The sequence below is a fragment of the Periplaneta americana genome, chromosome 13, assembly GCF_040183065.1.
Source record: "Periplaneta americana isolate PAMFEO1 chromosome 13, P.americana_PAMFEO1_priV1, whole genome shotgun sequence".
In the NCBI taxonomy this organism is placed as follows: Eukaryota; Metazoa; Arthropoda; class Insecta; order Blattodea; family Blattidae; genus Periplaneta; species Periplaneta americana.
This window is the reverse complement of record NC_091129.1, coordinates 162,912,768-162,928,017: the sequence shown is the minus strand read 5'-3', so window position 1 is coordinate 162,928,017 and position 15,250 is coordinate 162,912,768. Positions and strand designations below refer to the sequence as shown.

The following is a 15,250-nucleotide window of genomic DNA, read 5'->3' as shown; positions in this document are numbered from 1 at the left end:
CGTTACAGTGAATAAAAATCACATTGAGCATCGTCTATGATTTTACAATTCACTTTGAAGGATGAGATAAGTCAATTCTAATATTATTATTAAAAAATCTGCACACACACTATATATGTAGGGTGTAACAGAACCTCACCGACAAACTTATAGGAATGATAAGCCATGCAGAGAGGATCATTTTTTGTTAAGGAACATATACTCACAAACACTTCGTTCATGGGTTATACGCAGGAGAAGGTACTCGCCCATAAGGTTCGGAACAGAATACAAGCAATTGTACAGAAATACCATTTATTGAAAGGCATGTTCTCGCAATAGGTGTTCAAATAGTCGGCCCTGTGCGTCATTAAATGCTTCATATCGTCGCAGCAACGATCGCCTAACTCTATCGAGAATGGCAAGATTCTGTTTCACGTTGTTAATCAGCTGAGCTCTGGTGGCAACTGGAGTTACGTAGACCATACTCTTACACACCACGTTAAATCGGGCGAACGCGCTGGCCACGCAACAGGTCCTGCTCGTCCAATCCAATTTTCCCCATAGTCGACAGTTAGTTATGCTCTTGCGTCGACACTGAAGTCTGCTGAGGCTCCATCTTGCGGCGCACAGCAAGCGGTACAATGCCCAGCAGGTCCAGAAGTGTGGTCTGCAGGAACTGTAGATAACCTCCCCCAGTTCATCTTGCTGGCAGAATTACAGGTCCAGCAGATGTGTACTAACAACTCCAGCCCAGATGTTGAAGGAAAAACCTGTGCTGGTGATTTCGAACAGCAATTGTATGTGGGTTATTATAATCCCAGATGTGACTATTCCTACTATTGAAGTATCCGACATGCATGAAATAGGCCTCATCTGAGAATAAGACCTATGTCGGGAAGGTAGCATCATTAACACTCTAATGCAGGAACCACAGTACAAATTGCATACGAGGTACAAAATCCTGTGGTCCTACTGCCTGCACTTCTGAAGGTGGTACACGTGTACTAGGTTGTATTCCCTCAATACCGTCCAAATGGATTGGTGACTTAACGCCCATAAACGACGTGTTTGGGAGTATATGTTCCTGAACAAACAATGATCCTCTCTGCATGGCCTATCATCGCTATCAGTTTGTCGGTGAGGTACTTTTACATCCTGTATAGGCCTATATATATATATGTGTGTGCGTCACTAAGAACACTCATGCAATATTTCATATGATATCCAAATTCTTTTTTGTCTGAAGATGTCGGTTTTAAGGCGAAAACGTTTACAACGAATGTAGATTACATTAAATGATAAGTCATATGACTGAATTATAACAAATTTTCTGGTAATAATATCACCTATGATGCTGATGAACATGTACTCATAATATTGGCGCATTGGCGGTAAAGGGTAGTTAGTCTCCTTGAAGTATACATTAATTATTTAGCGTCGACAAAATTAGTGATAGCGAAACAATATTTAGCGAGATGAGGCCGAGGATTCGCCGCAAATTACCTGAAACTCGCCTCACAGTGGAGAAATCCTCGGCAAACCCTCAATAATATAATCAGCCCAAGTCAGAATCGAACCCACTCCAGAATACAGCTCTCAATCAGCAGACAAACGCGCCTACACATTGAACTACGCCGGTGACATCTATTAAAAGTGCCAGGTCTGACCGAGAAGTGAATCCGAATCGCCTCCGTTATAGGCTGACGTATAGAAGAGAGCAAAGCTACTGCTCTCACCCTTAAGGCCCATTCACAATGAAAATTAAACATAACCTTAACATAAACACAGAAGTTTGCGCCCAGACTACCAAATGGGATCATTCACAATGATTCACATAAGCATTGACATAAACATTACCGTAAGACGTTAACATGAAAGTTTGCAAACTCCAAACTTTCATGCTTATGCTTACGTGATTTGCAAACAGAACACAATCGTGGAGCGCTGAAGTATAGGACAGAATATGAGGAAATGGCGTCGTTGTTATGTTTCCATGGTTACCAAGTATGTTTGCTGCTATGTTTATGTTCCCATCGTGAATGATGGTATGACTTCTTGATTTTACCGTAACGTTTATATTCTTAAGTTAACGCTTACGTTATCTTTTAATTGTGATTGAGCTTTACTCAGGGATTTCTTGTCCTACATCAACTTACGTAACTGAAATCATGTTCAGGTAATTTCATCCATTTCATATACTTTTCTCCATTCCATTTCCCCTCCTCGTTTCTCAGTAAATCTATTGTTCTTGCATAGTCTATGTTTAACATTTCTAAACGAAGAATTCTTCTGAATACAAACAATTGTGAGTCTTCAAGCTTTCCTTCTTTAAATTTAAGTTTAAATACGCAGAAAAAAAATGTTGATTTCCTATCAAGTTTCTTTTCACAATCCTAGCACAGACATTGGTGTTTGAGAATAAGGTGCTTAGGAAAATATTTGGGGCTAAGAGGGATGAAGTTACAGGAGAATGGAGAAAGTTACACAACACAGAACTGCACGCATTGTATTCTTCACCTGACATAATTAGGAACATTAAATCCAGACGTTTGAGATGGGCTGGGCATGTAGCACGTATGGGCGAATCCAGAAATGCATATAGATTGTTAGTTGGGAGGCCGGAGGGAAAAAGACCTTTAGGGAGGCCGAGACGTAGATGGGAAGATAATATTAAAATGGATTTGAGGGAGGTGGGATATGATGATAGAGAATGGATTAATCTTGCTCAGGATAGGGACCAATGGCGGGCTTATGTGAGGGCGGCAATGAAGCTCCGGGTTCCTTAAAAGTCAGTAAGTAAGTAAGTAAGTAAGTAAGTAAGTAAGTAAGTAAGTATGTATGTAAGTAAGTAAGTAAGTATGTAAGTGAGTATGTAAGTATGTAAGTAAGTATGTATGTAAGTAAGTAAGTAAGTAAGTAAGTATGTAAGTAAGTGAGTATGTAAGTATGTAAGTGAGTATGTAAGTAAGTAAGTATGTAAGTAAGTATGTAAGTAAGTATATAAGTAAGTGAGTATGTAAGTATGTAAGTGAGTATGTAAGTAAGTGAGTATGTAAGTAAGTATGTAAGTAAGTAAGTGAGTATGTAAGTAAGTAAGTAAGTGAGTGAGTATGTAAGTAAGTATGTAAGTAAGTAAGTGAGTATGTAAGTAAGTGAGTATGTAAGTAAGTAAGTATGTAAGTAAGTAAGTATGTAAGTAAGTGAGTGAGTATGTAAGTGAGTATGTAAGTAAGTATGTAAGTAAGTGAGTATGTAAGTAAGTATGTACGTAAGTGATTATGTAAGTAAGTATGTAAGTAAGTACGTATGTAAGTAAGTAAGTATGTAAGTAAGTAAGTATGTAAGTATGTAAGTAAGTATGTAAGTAAGTAAGTATGTAAGTAAGTAAGTATGTAAATAAGTAAGTAAGTATGTATGTAAGTAAGTATGTAAGTAAGTGAGTATGTAAGTATGTAAGTAAGTCTGTAAGTAAGTATGTAAGTAAGTGAGTAAGTATGTAAGTAAGTATGTAAGTAAGTAAGTGAGTATGTAAGTAAGTACATATGTAAGTAAGTATGTAAGTAAGTAAGTGAGTATGTAAGTATGTAAGTAAGTGAGTGAGTATGTAAGTAAGTATGTAAGTAAGTATGTAAGTGAGTATGTAAGTAAGTGATTATGTAAGTATGTAAGTAAGTAAGTAAGTATGTAAGTAAGTGAGTAAGTATGTAAGTAAGTAAGTATGTAAGTAAGTGAGTATGTAAGTAAGTAAGTGAGTATGTAAGTAAGTAAGTGAGTGAGTATGTAAGTAAGTATGTAAGTAAGTAAGTGAGTATGTAAGTAAGTAAGTATGTAAGTAAGTGAGTATGTAAGTAAGTATGTAAGTAAGTGATTATGTAAGTATGTAAGTAAGTAAGTATGTAAGTAAGTAAGTATGTAAGTATGTATGTAAGTAAGTAAGGAAGCAAGCACAGACGTTAGCACGTTATTACCGCTGGAGAATAAACATCCCTGCACCTCGAGGCGGTCCACGATCGAAGTTACTCCAACTTTGTCGAAATGGTGGACAAGGAATGCCGGTAGCAACGAGAAATTTGAACAAAGACATCAGCATCAAATAGGTCGGTCCACTCATGCCACCTTGAAACAGCGTCGCATTTTGTTAGCACCAAGAATATCAAAACCCACAGCTAAAGTTATCTTATCGGTCCAATTGTTTTGCAGTCGGAAACTTCTGCTTCCTGCAGATACGGCAATGAATGGAACGTGGTGTAGCAGATAACAAGTAGAAGGTACAGCTACACAAAGCTGCACTTTTTGAAACAATTCACGTCACACAGCACGAAAGATGCAACGGTACAAAAAAACCAACGAGTCACAATATTTTATTTTATTACCACTAAACTTTCTGCGACAAAAATAATGAAATAATGTAGTATTTTGTGTCTAAAGTCAGCATTTCTTTAATTATCAAAACAGTTCTCTTTCCATTGCTGGTAATGAAAAAAAAGGAAATCATAACGTTTAGAAAATTTTCAGTATTTTTGTCTTCAGATGACGTACACAAAACAAGAAAATTTAGCTGTTTGTAACGATCCCATCGAGTAGAATACCCTACTCCTGTAATGTCAAAGCAAGCGCATTTTTCTGACCAACAGTGGTGTACAAACTTCAAACAGAACGTGAAATTTTATGTCGTTACTTTATATGGCTATTTGCTGTTTGATATTATCTATAATGTCTGTAAAACAAAGTACTAACACCAGTTTCTTAATATTGCAGTTAATAACATAATGAAGAGTTAAGAAGGAATATTCACATAAATTTCATAGTAGTAAAACTATACTATATTAAGTAAATGAAACATCATTCATAAAGGAAGTGATATCCCAAAGAAAGAGATTGAGTATGATATGGTACGTTGGAATTGATATTGATTGTATCTTTAGTCTTATAAAAGTAATCAATAAACTAATCAAAACAATATTACAGTACAAAGCAAAGTTACCTAGGTATATGTTTCAAGTGTAACTAATATTACATAACAAAACCCTTATCGCATTATGCTTTTAAGGTGATATTGGTGCGCAACTTCCTATCATCAGAATATTAAATTATTTTCTCGAAATCTGTTGAAGCTATATATCTGACGTTTTTACAACACATAGGCACGTATCTTTTGTTTATTATGTAACAGTAGTTCCTTTGTTAATTCATTTTCTTACAAACATTCTCCATGCGAATATTTTCAAAACATTGTTTCAGTACCTGTAAGGCTACTAAATAAACATATCTGAAAATTTCACCTTTCTGTAAAATATTGAGAAAATACTGGTTTTGAATAGAAAGGAAAATCGTGAAAAATGTGGATTAAAATTAAAACTTGCATTCTTATAATGCACTTATAGTTCTCAGACAAATCTAAAAATTAACATATAGATACAGTTTTAACAAGTTCTCTTCCCTTTATCTATTGAATCATTGCTGGCCATATATATAATAGATTTATTAGTTTGTCCTACAGGATATTCTCTGTAATATTGACACTTAATATTTGAGGAGAAAAAATTCGCTCCGGCGCCGGGGATCGTACCCGGTTCCTCATATATATACATACATACATACATACATACATATGAGGACACGGGTTCCATCCCCGACGCCGGAGCGAATTTTTTCTCCTCAAATATTAAGTGTCAATATTACAGAGAATATTCTGTAGGACAAATTAATAAATCTATAATATTCTCTCAGCTAGCAGTGCATAATAACTGCGGAATCCCGGCCAACAAGTCACTCAGCTGAGTGCGCTCCTAGTATAATGGCAGTTGACATTGGATACACGTCAACATATATGCCAACTTGGAGTCAGGCCACAAAGGGAAACACTGAAGGAGGAGAATTCGATCCGGTGCTGAGGATTGAATTCGGCGTAGCTCAGTGGTCAGAGCGCTTGGTACGTAGAACCAAGGACCCGGGTTCGATCCCCGGCGCCGGAGCGAATTTTTCTCCTCAAATATTAATAAGATTAAATTAAAGTACTCGTAAAATAATAAGATTTAATAAGAAATCGAACAGGATTGGGTTGAAAGAAACCGAATAGGATCGAATTGAAGAAAACCGAGTAGGATTGAATCGAAAGAAATTAGTAGGACTGAATTGAAAGTAACAGAATAGGGTTGAACTGAAAGAAATGGAATATGAAAGAAACCGAAGAGATTGAAAAAAAAAACTAATAGAACGTAATTTTACTATATTATAATTTGAAGTCAAGACCTTGGCCAGATATGAAATCCGAACAAGATCTCCAAGCATATTATGTTATTGATTGGCAACGCCAGCTTTATTTTCTCGTAGAACGATGTATGAGAAAATTAATTTACTGAAAATGGTATGTTAGCAAGGGGTTGTACGTGTTATAAAGATGTGGAATATGAGGTTTCATATTTCCACATTTTATTTCTACCAATAAATCACAAATTTTGCAGATTATCTTAAGATTGTGCAAGAACACGTCTTTGTTATCTCTCCACTCCTAAAGCAGACGACTGTCGGACGAGAGATAAAGAACAGATGATGTCGGATGCTGTCGCTTCTCGTTGCAACAGTGATAGATGAATCCAGTGGGCGAGAAAACAGGAATATTCTGAGAAGATCTACGTCCGTGTCACTTTATCCTCCGTAAATCCCACAAGCAATTCACTGGATGCGTCTACAGATCTAGACGTTGTCTACTGAATAACCTCCAAGTTTTTTTATATAAATTCTACTTTGGGAAATCCGCGTAGCTAACTTTCAACTTTGAGGACTATTATAGTATTAAACTAATAAAAAACATTAATCAGATGGATAAAAACCGGTAATTAAATCTGAGTTTTCGATGGAAATAAGTAGTTTCTTTCAAATATGTTTATTACCAGCCAAATCAGTTTGGATTAAAGAGTTTTCACCATAGCTAGGCCTACTGGGTCTCCAGGCCATAGAACAGTGATGTCAACTGATGCCCATAGGAGCAAGCGCGCGCTTTAGAGCCCAGGAGAGCCTGAGCGTTTTACAGCGGAAAGAAAAGAGACAGACGAAAGAGGTAGTACAGGGTGTCCACCATGAACCTGACACACTTGAAATTGCTGTATAATTCATACTGCTTGGGGTAAAAAGAAAAGAATGCATGCAATATCAAGAGTAACTCACCAAGTTTTATTAAAAAAATCAGTACACCTCAACATGAGATCCTCTCGTTGCACGAAGAACATCTAGCCTGAATTCAATTTCCTGCCAGGTCTTCTGAAGCATCTCGGACGTAACGGAATTGACGGCATCTCTTATGCGGCCGCGTAGCTGTCGATGATCACGAATTTTGTGGCCTGTATACACTTTGTTCTTGACATATCCCCACAAGAGGGATAATATCCGGTGATCGAGGTGGCCATCTTGTCGGTCCATCACGCCCAATCCAGCGACCGGGAAATTGTGTGTCGAGAAATTCTTGAACGATCAGGCTCCAATGTGGTGGGGCGCCGTCCTGTTGAAAGATGACGTTCGGCTGCAAATGCATTAACTAAGGCACAACAAATTGATCCAACATGTCGAGGTAGGCATTGCGCGTAAATGTTTGTTCTGCAAAGAAAAAGGGGCCGATGATCAAATTGTGTATCAATCCGCACCACACATTTAATTTTACTTGCGTGGACTTCGTTCATACGCCTGTCTCACTGCTGCTACACGCTCCTCTGACACGTGCACATTACCGCCACCATGCAATTTCACCACACTTCCCGTTGCTGTTTCCATGTCTTAATGGTGTTCCGTGATGGTGGGCCCTTCTGGAACACGCGCCGAAAGTTGCGTTGCACTTGAATCACCGAATTTGTTTCAGCACACCACCAGATCGCTTGTGCTCGCTCTTGCGCTGTCGCCATTTTGACTTAAGCTACCGCAGCGCCACGTAAAACCTCTCGCGCGGGTTTTTGAAAATAACCAACGAAATTTCCACAGTTTCTCTACATACTGCAATGCATGTTACCAACTTATTTCCATTCATTGATTTTTGGCAGCCAAATGAAATGTGTCAGGTTCATAGTGGACACACTTTATATGCCGTTTGGTCGAGCTATATACAGGGATGGCCAGCACTGATTCAATGGATAAAGGGAAGAGAACTTATTAAAACTGTATCCATGTTAATTTTTAGATTTGTCTGAGAAGTATAAGTGCATTATAAGAATGTAAGTTTTAAATTTGAATGTTCATTTTTCACAAGTTTGATTTTTATTCAAAAGTAATATTTTCTCAACTTTTTTTTTACAGAAAAGTGAAATTATCAGATATATTTGTTTAGTAGCCTTACAGGTACTGAAAAAAAATGTTTTCGTAAATCTAATATAACGTAAATACGTATTACTGAAGATAGTGTATTAAAATGTTTGAAAATATTCGCATGGAAAATGTTTGTAAGGAAATGAATTAACAAAGCAAATAATGTTACATCACAAACAAAAGATATGTGCCTATGTGTTGGTAAAACTCAGCTCTATAGCTTCAGCAGATTCCGAGATAATTTAATATTCTGATAACAGAAACTTGCGCACCAATATCACCTACAAGCATAGTACGATAAGAGTTTTATTATTTAATATTAGTTACAGTTAAAACATATACCTAGGTAACTTTGCTTTGTACTATAATATTGTTTTGATTACTTTTATAAGGCTAAAGATACCATCAATATCAATTTCAACTTATCATGTCATATTCAGTGTCTTTCTTTGGGATAACACTTCTTTATGAATGATGTGTTTAATTCACTTAGTACAGTATAGTAGTAGTTATTATGGAATTTGTGTGAATATTCCTTCTTTACTCTTTATTATGTTATTAACGTTTAAAACACAACTGCAATATTAGGCTAAGAAAGATGTGTTAGTACTTTTGTTTTACAGACAATATAGAAAATAACAAACAGAAAGAAGCCACATAAAATTAACGACATAAAATTTCACGTTCCGTTTGAAGTTTGTGCACCACTGTTTTCTTAATCCAACAGGCTGCTTATTCCCCCTAGCATACCTAGCGCTTAATGCCCGCGCACGACGTCAAGGTCAGAAAAATGCGCTTGCTTTGACATCACTGCCATAGAAGATAATGAAGAGGCAAGTGTTTGGACTCAGAAGTAGCCTGTAGGTCTATTATTACTAAACTAATAGGAATTACAGTTTAGAATTGGACCAGTGTGTAGAGCCTAACATTTGCAATAAGGTAACGTCAACCACTGTGGAGCAACGATTAACATGTCTGATCATGAAACTAGCGCGCCCGGGTTCAAATCTTGGTTGGGACATTTTACCTAGTTGAGGTTTTTTCGGGGATTTCCCCTAAGTCCCGTGTTATGTGGACAGATATCTCTCTGAACTCACTTTTCGATCGAGACTGCAAACATATCTCGAAACTGCAGTGCATATCATGAATATAACAAAAGACGAGAAAGAAAAGGAATGGAACACGGTAGGTCTTCAGAATGCGCAAAACATCGGTGACAAAAAATCTACCAACCATTACAAATGACACACATTGTTCCCACACTTACTTACTTATTGGCTTTTAAGGAACCCGGAGGTTCATTGCCGCCCTCACATAAGCCCGTCATTGATCCCTATCCTGAGCAAGATTAATCCAGTCTCTATCATCATATCCCACCTCCCTCAAATCCATTTTAATATTATCTTCCCATCTACGTCTCGGCCTCCCTAAAGGTCTTTTTCCCGCCGGCCTCCCAACTAACACTCTATATGCATTTCTGGATTCGCCCATACGTGCTTCATGCCCTGCCCATCTCAAGCGTCTGGATTTAATGTTCCTAATTATGTCAGGTGAAGAATACAATGCGTGCAGCTCTGCGTTGTGTAACTTTCTCCATTCTCCTGTAACTTCATCCCGCTTAGCCCCAAATATTTTCCTAAGAACCTTATTCTCAAACACCCTTAATCTCTGTTCCTCTCTAAAAGTGAGAGTCCAAGCTTCACAACTATATAGAACAACCGGTAATATAACTGTTTTATAAATTCTAACTTTCAGATTTTTTGACAGCAGACTAGATGATAAGAGCTTCTCAACCGAATAATAACACGCATTTCCCATATTTATTCTGCGTTTAATTTCCTCCTGAGTGTCATTTATATTTGTTACTGTTGCTCCAAGATATTTGAATTTTTCCACCTCTTCGAAGGATAAATCTCCAATTTTTATATTTCCATTTCGTACAATATTCTGGTCACGAGACATAATCATATACTTAGTCTTTTCGGGATTTACTTCCAACCCTATCGCTTTACTTGCTTCAAGTAGAATTTCCGTGTTTTCCCTAATCGTTTGTGTATTTTCTCCTAACATATTCACGTCATCCGCATAGACAAGAAGCTGATGTAACCCGTTCAATTCCAAACCCTCTGTGTTATCCTGAACTTTCCTAATGGCATATTCTAGAGCAAAGTTAAAAATAGAGGTGACAATGCATCTCCCTGCTTTAGTCAGCAGTGAATTGGAAAAGCATCAGATAGAAACTGGCCTATATGGACTCTGCTGTAAGTTTCACTAAGACACATTTTAATTAATCGAACTAGTTTCTTGGGAATACCAAATTCAATAAGAATATTATTGTTCCCACACTATCAATTTAAATTTAGTATCGTACATAAATTTTAGCAATCATTTGTCTTCGTAAGGGTGCACGAAAATGAATGTTTTATGTAGTCTATAATTTACATATATCTAAACATAAAAATGACCTTATAACACATAACCGTACAAAAAGCCTGCAAGTAAGAAGTTCAAAAACAACCCGCATCTTAAATCACAAAGTAATTTACTATCAAATTTCATGAACAGCGTGCAATATAGGAAGCTGATCCATTTATAATATCAAAGAGCCTCGAACAAAATACAAAACGTGCACCCCTACTGGCAGACCAGTTGAGGGTGGCTGCACTTCAAAGGAACCTTTTCATTCGCAGCCGCACAGAAATGTACACTCAGGGGATTAATATACACTTCAGCCCCTTACAACTTACACTATTCTTTGTTGTTACTTAAACTCATCCTCTCCTGTCTTTGTGAAATGCTACTGATAACATGAACTGAGAAGATTTCTTATCGATATGAGTTATCGCTAATAATCAAATTTAATATTTCGATATTTCTATAATCTTTGAACAATGGCTGTACGCTAAAGATTAGCCATAAACAAGTCTCTTTCATGTGATGTAGCACACAGCTTGGGGTGGGAGAAATTCTAAATAGCATTGAGATCGCCCATTGAAAAGACTTCAATACTGCTTCACTTTGCGAAATGAGGATTCTGTTTATCTCCATCTGTGTTTAATACATACATTGAGCAAGCGTTGTATGTCAGAGAAATAAAATCCAAAAATCAGATTATATACTGCATATGGTACACTCTTCAATTCGCGAATCACCAAGCGTTAATTACTTCAGATGAAGAGAACGTGGACTATATGATACGAAAACAAGACAGACCAGGCCTTTCTCGCAGTTACATGATTAATATGTTCCATCTCATATCTACAATGGACTGTTTTCGTAATAGACTGGGACATTACTTGGCTATGAATGGTTCTCATTTTAAGCATCTGGTGTAAAGTTTGGTTAGTGATAGTGTTTTGTTTGGTTTTTATGGCCTACTCAACATGATTTTACATATTAATATTTGAGCAGAAAAATTCGCTCCGGCGCCGGGGATCGAACCCGGGTCCTTGGTTCTATGTACCAAGCGCTCTGACCACTGAGCTACGCCGAATTTAATCCACAGCACCCGACCGAACCATCCTGCTTCAATGTTTCCCTTTGTGGCCTGACTCCAAGTTAGGCATATATGTTGACATGATGAAAGAGTGATGGAGCGGAGAAAAATTCTCTCCGGCGCCGGGATTTGAACCCGGGTTTTCAGCTCTACGTGCTGATGCTTTATCCACTAAGCCACGCCGGATACAATCCCGACGCCGTTTAGAATCGTCTCAGATTAAGCTCCATCTCTTGGGTTCCCTCTGGTGGCCGCCCTCTGCACTGCGTCATAGATGTCTATGAACGCAGGACCGAAGTCCATACATGTGTTGAGGTGCACTCAGATGAGTGACTGTTTGGCCGGGATCCGACGGTATGGGCGCCGTCTTAAATCACAAAGTGATTCATTACGCATATCATATATATATATATATATATATTGATGTACCGAAGTACATATGATATTTCCATGCAGATATTCTGCGTCATCACATGATGAAAGAGTGATGGAGCGGAGAAAAATTCTCTCCGGCGCCGGGATTTGAACCCGGGTTTTCAGCTCTGAGACGATTCTAAACGGCGTCGGGATTGTATCCGGCGTGGCTTAGTGGATAAAGCATCAGCACGTAGAGCTGAAAACCCGGGTTCAAATCCCGGCGCCGGAGAGAATTTTTCTCCGCTCCATCACTCTTTCATCATGTGATGACGCAGAATATCTGCATGGAAATATCATATGTACTTCGGTACATCAATATATATATATATATATATATATATATATATATATGTTGACGTATGTGTCCAATGTCAACTGCCATTATATTAGGAGCGCACTCAGTTGAGTGACTTGTTTGGCCGGGATTCCGCAGTTAAGTGCACAGTAATCTGTACTGACATATGCACTGTAGCTATGAGAATATTATAGATTGCTGTGGATTGAATTCGGCGTAGCTCAGTGGTCAGAGCGCTTGGTACGTAGAACCAAGGACCCGGGTTCGATCCCGGCGCCGGAGCGAATTTTTCTCCTCAAATATTAATTGTCAATATTACAGACATTATTCTGTAGGACAAATTAATAAAAATCTATAATGATTTTACATACTTATTTGTCTCAAGTTTGAAGTCAACGAAACAAGTTTAATAAATAGTTGAAATACATTAAACGGGTAAATGGGTAAAATTTCTATACATTCATACGTAAAAATAATGGAGATTCTAAATATGGAAATTTTAATACAGGGTGCCATTTAAAAAATAAAGTTTACTGTGTATGCCTGAATAAGTAACTTTCTTCGAACAGTGGTATCATATTGTATGGTTTATATACAACGACTTTGTAAATAATTTTTTGTTAAATTAAAATTGAAAGAGTTATTAGCAACATTCCATAATTATTGCTCACTCTGTAGGCCTATACACAGGGTGATTCACGAGCATTTACAGTCACTAATGGAGCTTATTTCCGAAGACATTCTAAACGAAAAATGTCATATAAACATTTGTCCTAATTTAAATATTTTCAGAGCTACACTAATTTGAAGTTGGTTGTAAAATATCATTATTCTTTAGTTTTAAGAGTAAAAGAATATTACAGATAAACAATGAACTATTCAGGAGTATAATTTCTTTAATTATACCTGGTAAGGTTTACCTTGTCTCAGTAGCAATAAAAATAAAGTCCCTTCAAATGAAGGTGGAGATTATAGGAGGGTTGTAAATTTTCAGGATTCCTTTCAAAACCTTGTTATTGTACAGGCTGCCGGAACTCAGTTTTTTTAATGACAAGCTCAGTGACGGAACTACACAGTACGAAGAGAGATATTTTGTTATTTTATTTTGCGCTACAGAATGTATCAACTAGTCCCTTCCGCCACTGGATGGATGGAAGGCACCGCTCCACTCCCCCATCACCATAACAACACAGACGATGTAAGACATATCTCCCTTCTCTCTCTTTTCACAGTGAGACAAGATACATCACATAGCCTTTAGCTAATATTCTGAAACTAAAAATGTGTTGTGAATTCCATAGTTGCTTCGTAAAGAATTTGTTTTCCATTTTTAACCACAAAATTACATTTTCTTACGCATTTATCACAATAATTGTTACAAATCAAGCCACTCCTGTGCATGCTTCAAGAATGAACATTAGGAGACATCAAATTAAACTGTAAAGAATCAAGTTCCTACAGTCGTATGATTTGTAATAATTTCTGTGTTAAGTGCGTAAGAATGATATTTTTAGTTAAAAATTGAAAAACAAAATCTGTTCAAAACAACTGACAACACATTTTTAGCTTCAGAACACTAGCCAATTAAAAAAATGACTAGTGGCTTGTGCAGCAAATGCTGCTGCAAACTAAGTTCGTTAGACGTTCAAATAAAAATTTTTCACATTTATTTTCAATGAAGAATAGTCTACTTGTCTTTTTGATAGTTATTTATTTCCATGATAATGAAACATACTCCCTCTGAATGGATTTTTTTAGCCCAAACACTTTTTCTTGAACCTATCCAACTTCAGTTTTTGAGTTTCAACGCGAAAACGCAAATATCAATGTCAGGACGATAACAGTAGTAGTGTCAGTATTTCAGGTCATTGTGGATTGTAGGCAAAAGTTAAAAAAATGTCAGGTTTGCTAAGCTTTCGAACAATAGCATTTTCGTATAGCTGCTGCATGTAGAACTTGAAATGTAGAGCGTAAAATCATTTTATCCTACTAAGAGATCTTGCTGAAATTATCTGGAGACTACAAAATTTTCTAGGCCTCTTATTTTATCAGTAAGTAATACCTTTTTATCTTTCCTTAGGAACTGTAATTTTTGCGCTCTCTCGAATCAGTATCTACATCACACCGCCATTAAGTATGTGAAAAAGACCCAACCCCACTGGGTTAATAAGTATAAAAATATTTGATTTTTAATAACAATATTATTATCTCACTTAAGTTTTGTAGTTATATATAGCAGTCACTCAGTAAATTATAGAAATGAAGATCTAAATTAAGATATTCTCTACATTTACTAACATAACCTCAAAACTTTTCACTTTCATATCATCAATATACCATCAATATTATGTACAATTAGTGAAAAATAGATGCATCATGATATTAACTATAATAATATTTAATTTCTAATGATAATAATGTCATCAAACCACCTCAAATTTCGTAGATTTGAATATCCAATACACAGCTGTACTCAGAAAATTATACACTGCAGAATCAGTTTTTAATAACAAATTGAATTGAGCTCTAAATATGTCGGCAATCCTGCAGGTCATGGCCTTCGTGTAATAGCCTATTGTTTATTGTATAGTGTGTTTTGTTCTGAAATTCAATCAAGTCGGCCGTGATTGAATAAAATTAGTTGTCAAAACTGACGACAGATGGATTTTGGAAAATAGGAAAGTTATGTAGGAAAATTGACATTTCACTGAAAACTACTACTTTTCTGAAAAACTTTGGGTTCCAAGCTTCAAAATGAGGGGCCATTT

The 15,250-nt window shown here is 36.8% G+C and overlaps 1 protein-coding gene and 1 non-coding gene across 3 annotated transcripts in view; one reads left to right on the top strand and one right to left on the bottom strand.

Annotated features, from left to right (window-relative positions):
- Nucleotides 1–15,250, top strand: part of Dh31-R (Diuretic hormone 31 Receptor) — a 1,450,252-nt gene that overhangs the window by 306,641 nt on the left and 1,128,361 nt on the right. The gene's annotated exons all lie outside the window — the stretch shown is intronic.
- TRNAY-AUA (transfer RNA tyrosine (anticodon AUA)) lies at nucleotides 11,695–11,767 on the bottom strand. The gene has a single exon. It is a non-coding gene; the product is annotated as a tRNA-Tyr (tRNA).